The sequence below is a fragment of the Anopheles darlingi genome, chromosome 3, assembly GCF_943734745.1.
Source record: "Anopheles darlingi chromosome 3, idAnoDarlMG_H_01, whole genome shotgun sequence".
Lineage (NCBI taxonomy): Eukaryota > Metazoa > Arthropoda > Insecta > Diptera > Culicidae > Anopheles > Anopheles darlingi.
In genome coordinates this window covers 40,438,780-40,451,138 of record NC_064875.1, presented here as the reverse complement: position 1 = coordinate 40,451,138, position 12,359 = coordinate 40,438,780, and positions in this window count along the sequence as shown.

Sequence of the window (12,359 nt, the reverse complement as noted above, 5' to 3'; positions counted from 1 at the left end):
TTTCAATCATCGTTTAAAGCATAAGCTTTATGCTCATACGATTATGTCTACGGTATGGACATAATTTCATTCATCTCTCCCTTTTCTCCATTCACGGCCTCCTACCCCCGTCACCCCTTCGAGGGGAGGAGGTGGATCATCATCGACCTTCGTCCGGGATTTTTTTTTTTCCTTCACCGGGATTGCTCCCTTCGGGCGTTTCCCTCTTCCCGGGGTCAGCCGGGTCTGGGGGCTGGCCGCTTTTGTGCGACCAGCGTACAATTACCAATTTTTCATCCCCCCCCCCCCCCCACCCCCAACCCCCTCTTTCTCTAACGCCCGTTTTTGGCTCCGTTCTTTATGTCATCCACTGCGGATGGTCGGGTGGGAGGGGGGTGGGGGGGCTGCTGGAATCATTTTTCATTCCGGCTGCTGCTTGCTGGTGGATCGGCGACCTCCATTTTTATTTTTCGCCCTAATCTTGGACGCCCGGTCCCGCCGGCCGGGCCGGGCCTGCATAAAACATAATTCCAGCAAAGCCACCCCAACCAACCACCCCAAAAGCGAACGTCCATTTCCATTATCGTTTCGCGCATGAACCATAAATGAGATCATCCCACCACCACCCCAACCCCGTCGCCGGGCGTTTTCCGTTCCGTTCGAGGCTGGAAACCGCAGTTTTGCCGGTTTTCTATTTTTCATTCCCATCCCACGTTGCTACCAGCAAACATTTGGTGTGCAACATTTGTCGTGATTACCCCCTACCCCAGGGCGTGGGTTCTCCCTTGAACCGTGCTCGATAATGAAGGTGCACCCCGCAGGCGGTGGTGGTGGTGGTGTTCGAATTATGATTTCCACTTTTCCGATACCGATAACTTCTTGTTACCCACGGGGCATGGTGATCCCTTGTTTTGAGTGATCGTCGGCCGCACCATCATCATCGTCATCATCATTAAAACAGTGTATTGAGTTTTAACCACCTCATTGGCCCACTTAAAACTCCATTCACTTTTAGGGATTTCCATTTTTCCCAGTTTTTTTTTTTGACTACCATTAGCGAGCCGCTTGTTGGGTTCCGCTGCTATCAGGACGGATCGCTTGATCTCGTCCCCGGCCCCGGAGACACTGGTACCTTCTGTTCCAAGGATTACTCCGAAAGAGTAATAGGAACCTTCCAAGTTTGGGGTCATGATTTCATTAAAATCCCCAGAAAAACCCATCATTCGTGTGCATCCTGAGGCCCGGGCATCCTGAGTTCGTGGAAAACCTGGCAAGGGCCAATGGGGCAAGCAGCGTGATTTACGTGGCACCAAAACAGCACCGGAGCACCAGCCAGGGCACCGCCAAAATTTTCCATCCAACCAACCGACCGAAAACCCATTTAGATGGTCTAATTTTGGGCTGCTGCTGCTACTGATGCGGGCCTTGGTTTTCTCATTTCCCGGAAAACAGACACACCACCTCCTTCTGCTTTTTCCTTCTCCTTCTATTAAGCGGTTCCATCATGGGGCCTACTACGTTTGTCACTAATTGTTCAAAATTAGCATCAAGTTGATGCGAAAGAGAGAGAGAGAGAGAGAGAGCGCGCCGCCGCCGACGACGCCTTCTCTGATGGTAAACATCTTTTGCTCTCCATTTCCGAGGACAATCGAGGGCCCGGGACACACAGGACGTCACAATGTCGTCGTCCCGTCCCGATTAGATTAACCTTTCTTCTCCGATCCCCCCCACTGTGTACGCGTGTCTGCGTGTGCGTGTGTGTGAGGATAGCCAGCAGCAGCAACAGCAGCATCGTTTGATTGGCTTCTGCCTCCTCTGTCTACTGGCCGGTCGCCTTTTTTTTATCGTCCGAGGGACTTTCTCGAGCTCGGCCAACCGGTTGACTGATCCCGGCGGCACCCGCAATGTCGATAACTGGGAACCGGACACACACACACACACACAGACACGCACAGCCGGGGATACAAAGAAGAAGGCATCAAGTTCGCACAATGACACTGTGGCAATGGCGACGGCGACGGTCGCATGGCAACTTCCAAAGCAATCAATCAACCATTTGAGTTGCTCCATTTTCCTGCTCCTTCGCTTCCGTTTTCGTCTTGCCTGTGTTATGTTTTCCACTCTTCCTTTTCGTTTTCCATCTCGGTAGTCTCTTCGCTTGTCCCAGACTCCTGTTCGCTCCCCTGGCGATGGTCCGGGACTTTAGGGACCGACCAACGGCCGACGGAGTCCAAGTCCTAGCTTGTTTTTGTTCGACGTTTGTCACGAGTTTCCACTTTTTAGTCATCTACCAAACCCGCGAGGGTTGGGAGGTGGACACTTTCCTCCATCCGGGGAGACTTTTCTTGTTGTTGTTGTTGGTTTTATTTTTTGCTATTCAACTTTTCTCCGACGCCACGGTTTAGGGCCAGGGAAAAGGAGCCACGCCGAGAAGTCGGCCGTTAAGCCGTCCCGTGGACGTGGCGCGTTCGAGCTTGATGAGAGATTGATGGCTCCCTTCTCGGTGGTCGGTGTCGAGGTGATCTGGCGGGTGCACCTCGGCCACCCATTTCCTGGCTACCGATTTTCCGATAAACCCTTTCGAGGGTACCGACCCGATGGCGTCACCGGATGGTGGCCACCATTTGGGCAGGAGGGTTGACAACAATCCCGGCCGCGCAAAAAAAAAAGCTTTCTTCTTTGATAGCGAAGCCGCGAGATGCGTGAAGCACACCCCCATTGCCAGGAGGCTGATTGATTTTCATGCAAGAGAGGTTTAAAGGAGAGTGAAGAGGGGTTTTGTGATCGATTTGGGTCCGTTCGTGGGTTCCGCCCCCCCAATGATTGAGGTTCGTGGTTGCGCGGCCGGTAAGACGTCAGTCTCGGCCTCGATACGGTAGCAGCAGATTTTTGGCTAATTTTAGGAAAATTACATTAACCATACCACAAGAACGAAACGGACGAGAGAGAGAGAGCGAGAGAGAATGAAGGCAGCGGTGGAAAATTAAAAACTTTTCCCAAAATCTGCGACGGGGAAGAGGATTTTGGGATTTCTCTCCTAGGGAGGGAAAAGTGTTCCGCAAAATGCGCTCGTCTCGCCTCCCAAAAACCACGTAGCCATGGCGTAATTTCCCTTTTCATGGTGTACTACGCGACGCGAATAGAAAACTTTTCTTTTTGATCTCTCTCTCTATCTCTCTCTCTCTCTCTCTCTCTCTCTCTCCTTCTCTCTTCCGCTCTCTTTCGCGCTTTGTTTAAAAAAGGGTTTTTTTTTCTACTTTTCGATGCGACCGAAATTGCGTTTATGGAAACTCGCGCTACTTGCAACCCTCCGACCCCCGGTCGGGCCATTTTGCGTTTTGCGTAGCTGTTGTTGCTTTCTGTTTTCAATTTTCCGCCCGCTAAATGCGTATGTTTAATTAGCACACCATTCTCCCACCTCCCGCTCACCGTACCCAGCTTCCCATCTTCTGTTGACACGTCTAATGGTCGACGCGGCCATTATGGAAATATCAAACGCACACCTTACAGGGGTTTCCGAAAAGTTCAGATCGGTTTGCCAAATGCCGCTACAAGGCCGGAAAAAGGAAAAGGAACATTTCCCGGCTGGGAAAATGTCAAACATTTTGTACCCTTATGTAAATGCGCGCCTGACGAGGATAAGGAAATTATTTTATATTTCACTGTATTCATTGGAAAGCTTCGCTCGTTTATACTATAGGTTCACTCGGCTGTAGTTGCCAGTACAAGCGAAATAACTTGTTTAGCTTTAAGAAGACTGCCAGAAGTGATATTGTTATACATCGTTGTAGGCTATCAGACTTAAAATGTGGTTGTGTCGCTGTTCAAATAACCTTCAGAAAACTGGTTAACCGGTAATAATTTTACCGATTTCCTGATCCTGAGAGTGTTTTTAGCTTTTTAAAACTGAATTTTTATGTCAAAGACATCGAGCGGCCAGAATAGGAACATGGAAGAATTGAAAACTATCCCCAAAGAGTGTTGCTGGTGTTTAAACACTCCAAGAGCTTCTAGCCAATAATTTGATTAGAAAGAATGTCTTGGTACATTAAATCGTTAGGAATGGTCGACAAAAATAGAGCTTCAAAGCCAGGTCTTCTAGCTGGCATGGCATACAATTACATTTAGAATCAATTCAATAGCTCAAAGAGTGCAAAATAGATCCCCCAAATAAGGCATTGCAGGATTCACAAGAGACTTTCCTCTGTTCCGCAACTCCTCAGGAATAGTACTTTCATTCTTAAAGGCCGATAAATTGTTGAAATCGTTGATAAAGCTATGGAATGTGTTTCCAAAGCTCCACTCATACCTTTTTTAGTTTATGTCGAAATGTCTGTAAATTCTGCAAGTACTTTTCGTCTGGAGTTCAGATTGATGGCTATTATCAATCTCTTTTCTAGAATAACTGAAAGTCTAACTAAACCTTAAATTCAATCAAACTTGTATAAAACTTGAATTCATTCCAAAAATTATATAAAGCAATGAACAACACAGCGTACGACGCGGAAAACCTATTACAATTACCAAGAATTTGCTCGAACGACCTTAATTTTTCGGAAAACCCTGTATAATACCTGCGCCGTGCCTTTCGCCTAGCAGCAACTGCGGGAACGTGAAACCTATCGCCGCGGCTGATGCCATTGGCTGTCAGGAAGCTCGTTTCCTGCGGTTAACCTGTGCCGGTGCTCATTTCCGTTCATATCTGCCCGTGACTGCCGTTGCCATTTGCGTTTGTTTTACGCGAGCGCAAGAAACCGAGCACAAGCTTCACGTCGCTAGTTTCGAGTGCCAGCGACGTCCACCGCATCGTGACGTTCGCTTTTCGTCTGTTGACATCCAAAGCGAATACCTCGTTTGGATACCGCACCCGTAGGGCACCTTTTGAAAATATGCTGCGCATAAATTAAAACCCGCAGTAAAACGCTCCATTCGATGGCCACAATAACTACCTCGAGGTGTACATTACACGGTTTGTTGGAGCACTGAAGCTTAAAAAATGGTTGTGGATGGAGTTTTCTAATTATTTTATTTTGTCCCTCAAAACCCGGTCCCCGGTCGCGGTGAACATTTTCCAACATTTGGGTCCTTGGTGCGGGGGGTTGGGGATTGGTCCACCGAGCAGCAAACAATTAAATTAACTTTCAGTGCGCTCCGTTTAAAATCGGCGCCACGATGGTGCCACGATCCCGGGATTCCCCTCCTGCTTCCCCGCAAGAAACAACAAAACGTCTTAATTAATGGTTCCCAATGGCCGGAATCGCCGGTCGGCCGGCCGGCCGGCCGGGGGTCCCTTGGTACCGAGCGCTCCAAAATCGAAGCCGAAGAAAGCAAGGGGAATGTGGAGAATCGAGATTAAACCGCGCCGCGCGACACCGACACTGACGCCCGATAACGCAGCACAGCACAGCACAGCGCTCAGCGTCTTTGTCGTTTGTCGTCGCAAGAAAGGAAGGAAGGAAATGGCGGGAAGCAACCCCCGCTGGGTGGAGGCCTCCGGTTGGTAAAACTTTCTTTTTAAACTTTTGCTGAATCCCTAAAGGAACAGGATTTTCGCCCCGGTGGGAGGGGGTTTATCGGAGGGCCTACCCCTGGATGAGGATTTTGCTTCTTTTCTTTATTTTAATCTTCCCCAAAACACGCTAATCTGGGGCCACAAACCAATGGCGGTGGGTACGGTGGGATAAAGGGTGCTACAGACACACCCAAGCTCACACACACACGGCCTATAATCGTGGAAAAGAAATCCTTTTCCCGAGACCAAACAAGGACGTTGGTGACGTGGACGTTCTAGTAATGCTCCCCCCTTAAGCCATCATGATGGGCACGACAACGACGGCGACGGTGACGACGACTTGTCATCACCATTGCCAAATCACCGTGACGACCGGAAATTGTCCGTCGAACCCCGTGGCCTAGCCCTGGCCCTGGCCATTGCCCAAAAGGGTCGAACGAGATCATGTTTCCGGTAGTTGGCACGTATGGCGCGCAAATGCCAAAGGTCACATTAGAGACTAGACCTCCCAGGGTCTGCCTGCCTGGCTGCCTCTCCTTCTTTATGTGGACTTTATGTGGAGGCACCCCCCAGGGGGAGGCACACCCCCACCCCCTCGGAACAGTGGCCCTATTGTATGGGCTTTTCCAAGCATTTCCAGCAATCCCCGCTGGTCCACACAGCGAGCGGTGGAAGCTAACGAGCCGCAGCTGCCAAAGAAGAACAATGGCTGGCAGTAGTCAAGAAATTGAGGGGTCGAGAGAGAGAGAGAGAGAGAGAGAGTAAGGATTCGTGGGGTGTATAATCGTTAAAAGTAATGCTTATTAGTGAGAGTCGGTGGGTTCAAGGGCGGCTCGTAAAGAAGTCAGCCCATGAGTGTCGGAGAGTGTATTAACGATGGTGCCGCTTTAGTGGAGTGGAGAGTGTATTAACGATGGTGCCGGTGCCGTTAAGTTAGTTAGACAAAATTTATCTGAAAGCTCCCTATAAGCCCTATAGCCTCAGGCGTCATAGAGAAAGGAGAGAGAAAGAGAGAGAGAGAGAGAGAGAGAGAGAGAGAGAGAGAGAGAATAACGAGCACGTTTCCTGGATCGTTCTTAAGACTGCGCTAAGAACGATCCAACTAAACGTGCTGTGTGCCAGCTCCATTTTGCTTTCTGCAAACAATAGTAGATACCTGGATGGTCGTCTGGTGGAAATTCGGGTTTCCACATCTAAGTAACCATCACCATTCGTCCCAACGCGAAAAGTTCAACATTCGATGACACGAGTCGAGTCTCCTTGGTAACGAGTGGCGCCCTCTACGTCGACATTCGATGACGACAATGACGAGCGAACGTTGCGACGTCGACTGCTGCTGCTACTACTACTTCCTGCCTAATTAGAGTAAACAATGCGACGGAAACTCTCGGGAGAAGATGCCAATTGAGAAGATGCGTAAACAGTGCACCCTAGCACACATACACACTACGTGCACACATACACACACACAGACACACTAATAGCCACTAAGTGTGGAGCCCAATTAGTCGATAAATACATACGCTAGCGCTAGCGTACGGAGCAGCCCACCCACCAAGGACCAAGGCCACGGCGGTGGCGGTCCCCGTAGCAATGTTTGCACAACCATATGCTGTACATACAATTCCATACCATTCGACATCGTTATGATCGTTTGATTCGCGATGAGTGACGAGATACACGACGGTAAATCATAATATCAACACTTCCGCGTAAGCAACAATGTTTACCATTTGCCAAGGAGCAGAGCTGGGAGCAGTAGATGAAGACACACACATACACAAACAGGCAGATACACGTTCTAGAGTATAAGTGACCGGGGCGGTGGTGGTACTGTAAATTGTAAAGCAACTAATCAGCTGGAACAAATGAACAAGGGATTGAGGGTTTTAAAAGTGAATGCCCGAGAATGTTGGGAGAAAAAATGGAGCAGTTAGGAAAAAAAACAAAGAGAAAGAGAGACAGAAATATGATAAGTTGTATTGACGTACATTTAATGGTTGTTAACCGGCAGCGCCCGTTATCAGGTCGCTGCTGCGTATGGATGTGTCTATCTGTATCTATCTACCCCAAGCTAACTAACTAACGCAACCTTACTACCTGCCTACCTATCAACCAACCAACCAATCAACCATCCACCTTCGAATCTAGCTACGTGTAAAGGTGCGTGTAGGTGCGTAGGATAAGCATACTCCCCCGGTGGGGCAGAATGCAAACATCGGTGTACATTGGCAAGGTCTCGAAACCACAAAACGAACAATGCGGGAAGTTTAGCGATTAGGTGAGGCAACGCGTACTGCGTAAACCACGGCTGGTGGGCGGTGGGCGCAGTCGGGGCCCCGGCTAACCCACCCGCCCGGCCAGCCGTGTGCATAAGTCTCTGTTTGTTTTTTTTTTGCTATAATTTTTTTGGGTTGCGCTCGCACAATCGTATCCTGGCATTACTTTTGCACACACACACATACACACGCACACGCGCTTTCGCCCTCAAAAATTGGTCCCTTAATTGGCGAGAGAGTGGTGCTGGTGGTGAAGGTGAAAAGTGGTGCCAGTGATACCAGGGTGAGGGTGAGGCAACCACCTAGTTAAGCGAATCAACTAGATGCTTAGGGGTTTAGTTAAATACGAGTAGGTTAAATGCTATATACATATGGAATGCAACAGAAAGCAGCATATTTTAGCGTACACATTAGGACAATTATGCGGGGAGGAGCTAGGGATTAGGGTAAGGCATGCACACAAACACAAAACACAAAAGCTGTAAGACACGGCACGCGGTAATGGGTAAAAATCGGTGGTGGTGGTGTATCTGTTATAAAGTCGTCTAAGTCTAATTACAAAATAAAGAAACCTAAAATCAAAACACTTACCAACGAGGCAGCCCGGGGGGGTTGCCAACGCAACGCCTGTACATAGTTAGCAGCAATTGAAGGACGAAATTAGTACACATTTGGGCTGGGCTTCAGCATGATGATTCCCCCGTGCAGCCGAGCACAACAATGTACAGAATGCGCCTGTAAGGTAGAAACGGGAGTGAAGAGTTATTAAGCACCCGAAAAGCAACATGGAATTCCGAACAAACACACAGTACACGCATGTGTGTACGCGTGTGTGTGTCTGTGTTTTAGGTAATTATTGCGAGACATGCCAAATGAGCAAACGGTGTAACGCTGTACGCGGAACGAGGATATCGTCGAGTCGAGGGGATATTTACAGAGAAATTAACTTAAAAAATGAAAGCCCATACGGGAGAGTCAGATATCGTGTCGGTGAAGCCAAAGTAAGGCCAAAAATCGCATGTTGACGTAATATAATCGGACAAAAACAAAAAAAGGTTTTACTAATCGGGCCAACATAAACCACACACACACACACAAACACACTCACTCACTCACTCACCACTCGCACCACTCGTTAGCGTAAGTATGCCAAAGGGAGAGCAGAAGCAGAACGTAAAACAATGTAATCAAAATAAAGCAAACGAAATAAAATGAGACAGTGAAGCAAGAGCTTGCTCCGGTGAAAGAAGCAGACACAAGATTCCAACAAAACACTACAAAACGAATACAAACACGAACACAGAAAAGCAACCAACTAAAGATTGTGAATTTGTTAAAGGTTATTGATGATATTGTTAAGATAAATATATGTTTGAAACAAAACGCAAACAAGCAAACAAACTACCACTAATGTGACAGAGAAACGGAGGACGCCGAAGGAGATATAGAGAGAGGGAGAGAGAACAGACAAATATAGTGAAAGATGGATCTGTGGCATCCCGTGTCCTGTTTTGGTTTGTGTAAAAACAATAAACGGAATCCGAATGCCGAAAGTGCCGAAACCGATAAGATGGCACGTTAGTATCTGGAGGTAAGTTTTTCTGCTCTATTGCCTTCTAAGAAAAAGCTATCCAAATAGAGCGTAGCGCGACTTGCTGGCCAGCTGTAAATACCTAATTAGTTAAGCCCAACGCAGTGCGAAGTGGAAAGAAAAAAGCACAGCTTAACAGTCGAATAACAATTATTGGGCCTAATCTAATAATAATCATAAAACAGCCAGCTTCCGTGCAAAGTGCCAGTTGGTAGCGGCTTGGATTTAATTACAGATTTGTGCCGGCCCCGGTCCCCACATCGGCCGATAGTGGCAGAGTGTAATAAATTGTGCGCCATGGTAGAGTGGAGCAAAATGTTTATTTCTTCAAGCTGAAGCGTGTCCCGTGTCCGGAATACGTAATGAAGTGACTGACGCTCCAGCAACGTTCGTGACCCGCCAGCAAGTTCCGATGCAAGCAAGAAACGGATCGGGCGGAGCCAACACCGGATAAGGTCTCCCGGGAAACCGGGGCTTGCGGTTTGTGCTTTGTGGTTAAATGCTTAATGGATTATAATCTTCTCATCTAACTCCCGGCATACGCGGTGGCTTCTGGTATGTAGTAGTCCCCTCTCCCCGATCGGATGTTGGGAAAGCGGTCCACAAAGCATCGGGCTGAAGACTGATATGGTATTCATATCGTTGACACCCGATATTGCCACCGTATTACGGAAGCAGAGAGCTAGCAGAGGTGCTTGGTTCGTGGACGAGATGGAATACATTTCGAGATAATTAATACCATGTGCTTTAGTGTGTTAATTGTAAGTTGGCGAAGATTGAACGTTCATCGAAAGCAGATCAATACTAACTACATATATTTTATTTCACTGTATAATTTTATTTAACCTCTAGGAAATCGAAGCCGAATCGTTTGAATCATCGTAGCTCATCGTGAAAGAGACTTCGGAATGTGTTTTTTATGCATAGTTTTCCTTTTGCGACTTCAAAGAATGAAGAAAAGTCCAATTGGGCCAATTTTGATATTTTGCATTGTTTACAAATCCAAAGTAACGGAAATACGACAAATAAACGATTTAATTTGAATTCTGTTAACAAACACAATTTGTTTTTACACAATTCTTCTGTTATAGAGGTAAAAAAGATTGGACTGTTCATTATGTCTTACAACCAAGTTTTCACAAGTAATTACGAACCCATAACATAGAAAGCAATCGTTAACATGAATGTGTTACTATTTAAATTAGTTTAACATTATTTTTACAACAAATGCTGATTGAAACTGATTAAAAACAATTAATAAAAAAATAAACCATAATTGAATGTTGAATTATTTTTGTAAATGATCTCATAAATAAAAATTATTCCTTACTGTGTATCTATGCGCATCACGCAATATCTACCCGGCCGAACATCACCAAACTTGCCGCATACATAGTTTATGATCCCCCATTGTATGATCTTACGTCCTTTTCCCAGGATTCCACCTCCTCCTCCCCCCTTCCGAACCAGATATTTTTCAATTTGATCCTTATCCGGCAAGGGGAAGAGAGGGGAGGGAGGGCTCCATAAAACACCAATCCTTAAAATCAAATCTAGAGCAATATTGGTATCGTTTCTTATGTTTCTCTCTAAATTGATTCATTACATTTAAGCTGAGTTTACTCTATTCTTTTAACCTCTACCTACCACCGTTCCTCTAATTTTAATGCAGATTGATAGTTAATCAATCGTTCATTACAGATCTTTAATATTAATATCAAAAGAGAGATAGATAGATGGATAGAGAGAGAGAGAGAGAGAGAAAGAGATAAGGAGACCTGAAGAGACGTACGTTACCGAGATGATTTCTGATGTTAAAATCTAATTGTTTTATCATTTAAAATTGAAAACTTTTGCAACGTTCTAACAATGAGTTATTTTATTATTAGCAGCTAATCTTGTTTGATGCATCATTGGTTTTCGGATGTACAGTGGAGTCAGTAAATGTGAGCTTTTTACACATGATATCGAGCCCTACGTGCCTATTAGTTTGTTGGTTTGAACGAAGTTATAATTCATTACATGCACACTTTCAAATAACCGTGGAGTCACTGTCGCTGAAAATTTTATATATCAATCGTTCGTTTACATTCTACAAATGATATCGAGAAAGAAAAATGATAAAATAGACGGACTAATGAAAGAAATCCAATAATAGTTAGTTATCGAATGTTAGTTAGTAGCACACCGTATACTCGCATGAAATCGAGTAAATCAGCTACTTAATAAATAAATATGTCGCCCCCTATTTAAGGCGTCGGCAACCCGAATCTCGGTGTTGAAACGGCTGCAATTTAATGCTCGCTCGTACCAATCCGGCGTAGTTGAAACACCCAACGAGCACCGAACTTCGTATGCTTGGTTCGGTTTCCGGGTGAGATCTGGCCGCTCGGGATACCACCGCTATCTTGCTCGGAACAACTCTATTTCCGGATCTGTTTGCTGAATAGTTGCTCTGTGTTAATGGGGAAGTTTAATTATATAAATTTGTTAGAACAAATTAACACGAAACATTCTTAGACTCGGAAAATACATATAACATTACAATAAACTTTTCAATTTCCCGTATTTTCTTTACATTATGATGGTTATCGCAGCTATTCCGAAAGCAAAAATGAGTTTAAACAAATCAATATCGAATAGGAATATGAAACATCTCTTTTTCTTGTTCAAAGTGCTCCAGAAAAAATCCGGAAAATCCGAATTTATTATACTTGTTTTATTAAACTAAAATAGACCAAAAATAATATTCTTGACTGCTTGTCCTTTATAAAATAAACCGATTGAAGAGTAGTCTCTTCTTAAGAATCATCATCTGCTTCTGCCCAAGAATCGTCTTCTAATCTAGTATGAATGAACTAGTTCTTATAAGGTATTTTTTTCTTATGCTAAATCTCGAGAGCTATTTTCTCCTAACAAGCATCTAAATAAAAAGGGAAATAAATCATTTTACGTTACGCTTTTTATCAGGTAAATCACGCCATCGCCGATTACAAAG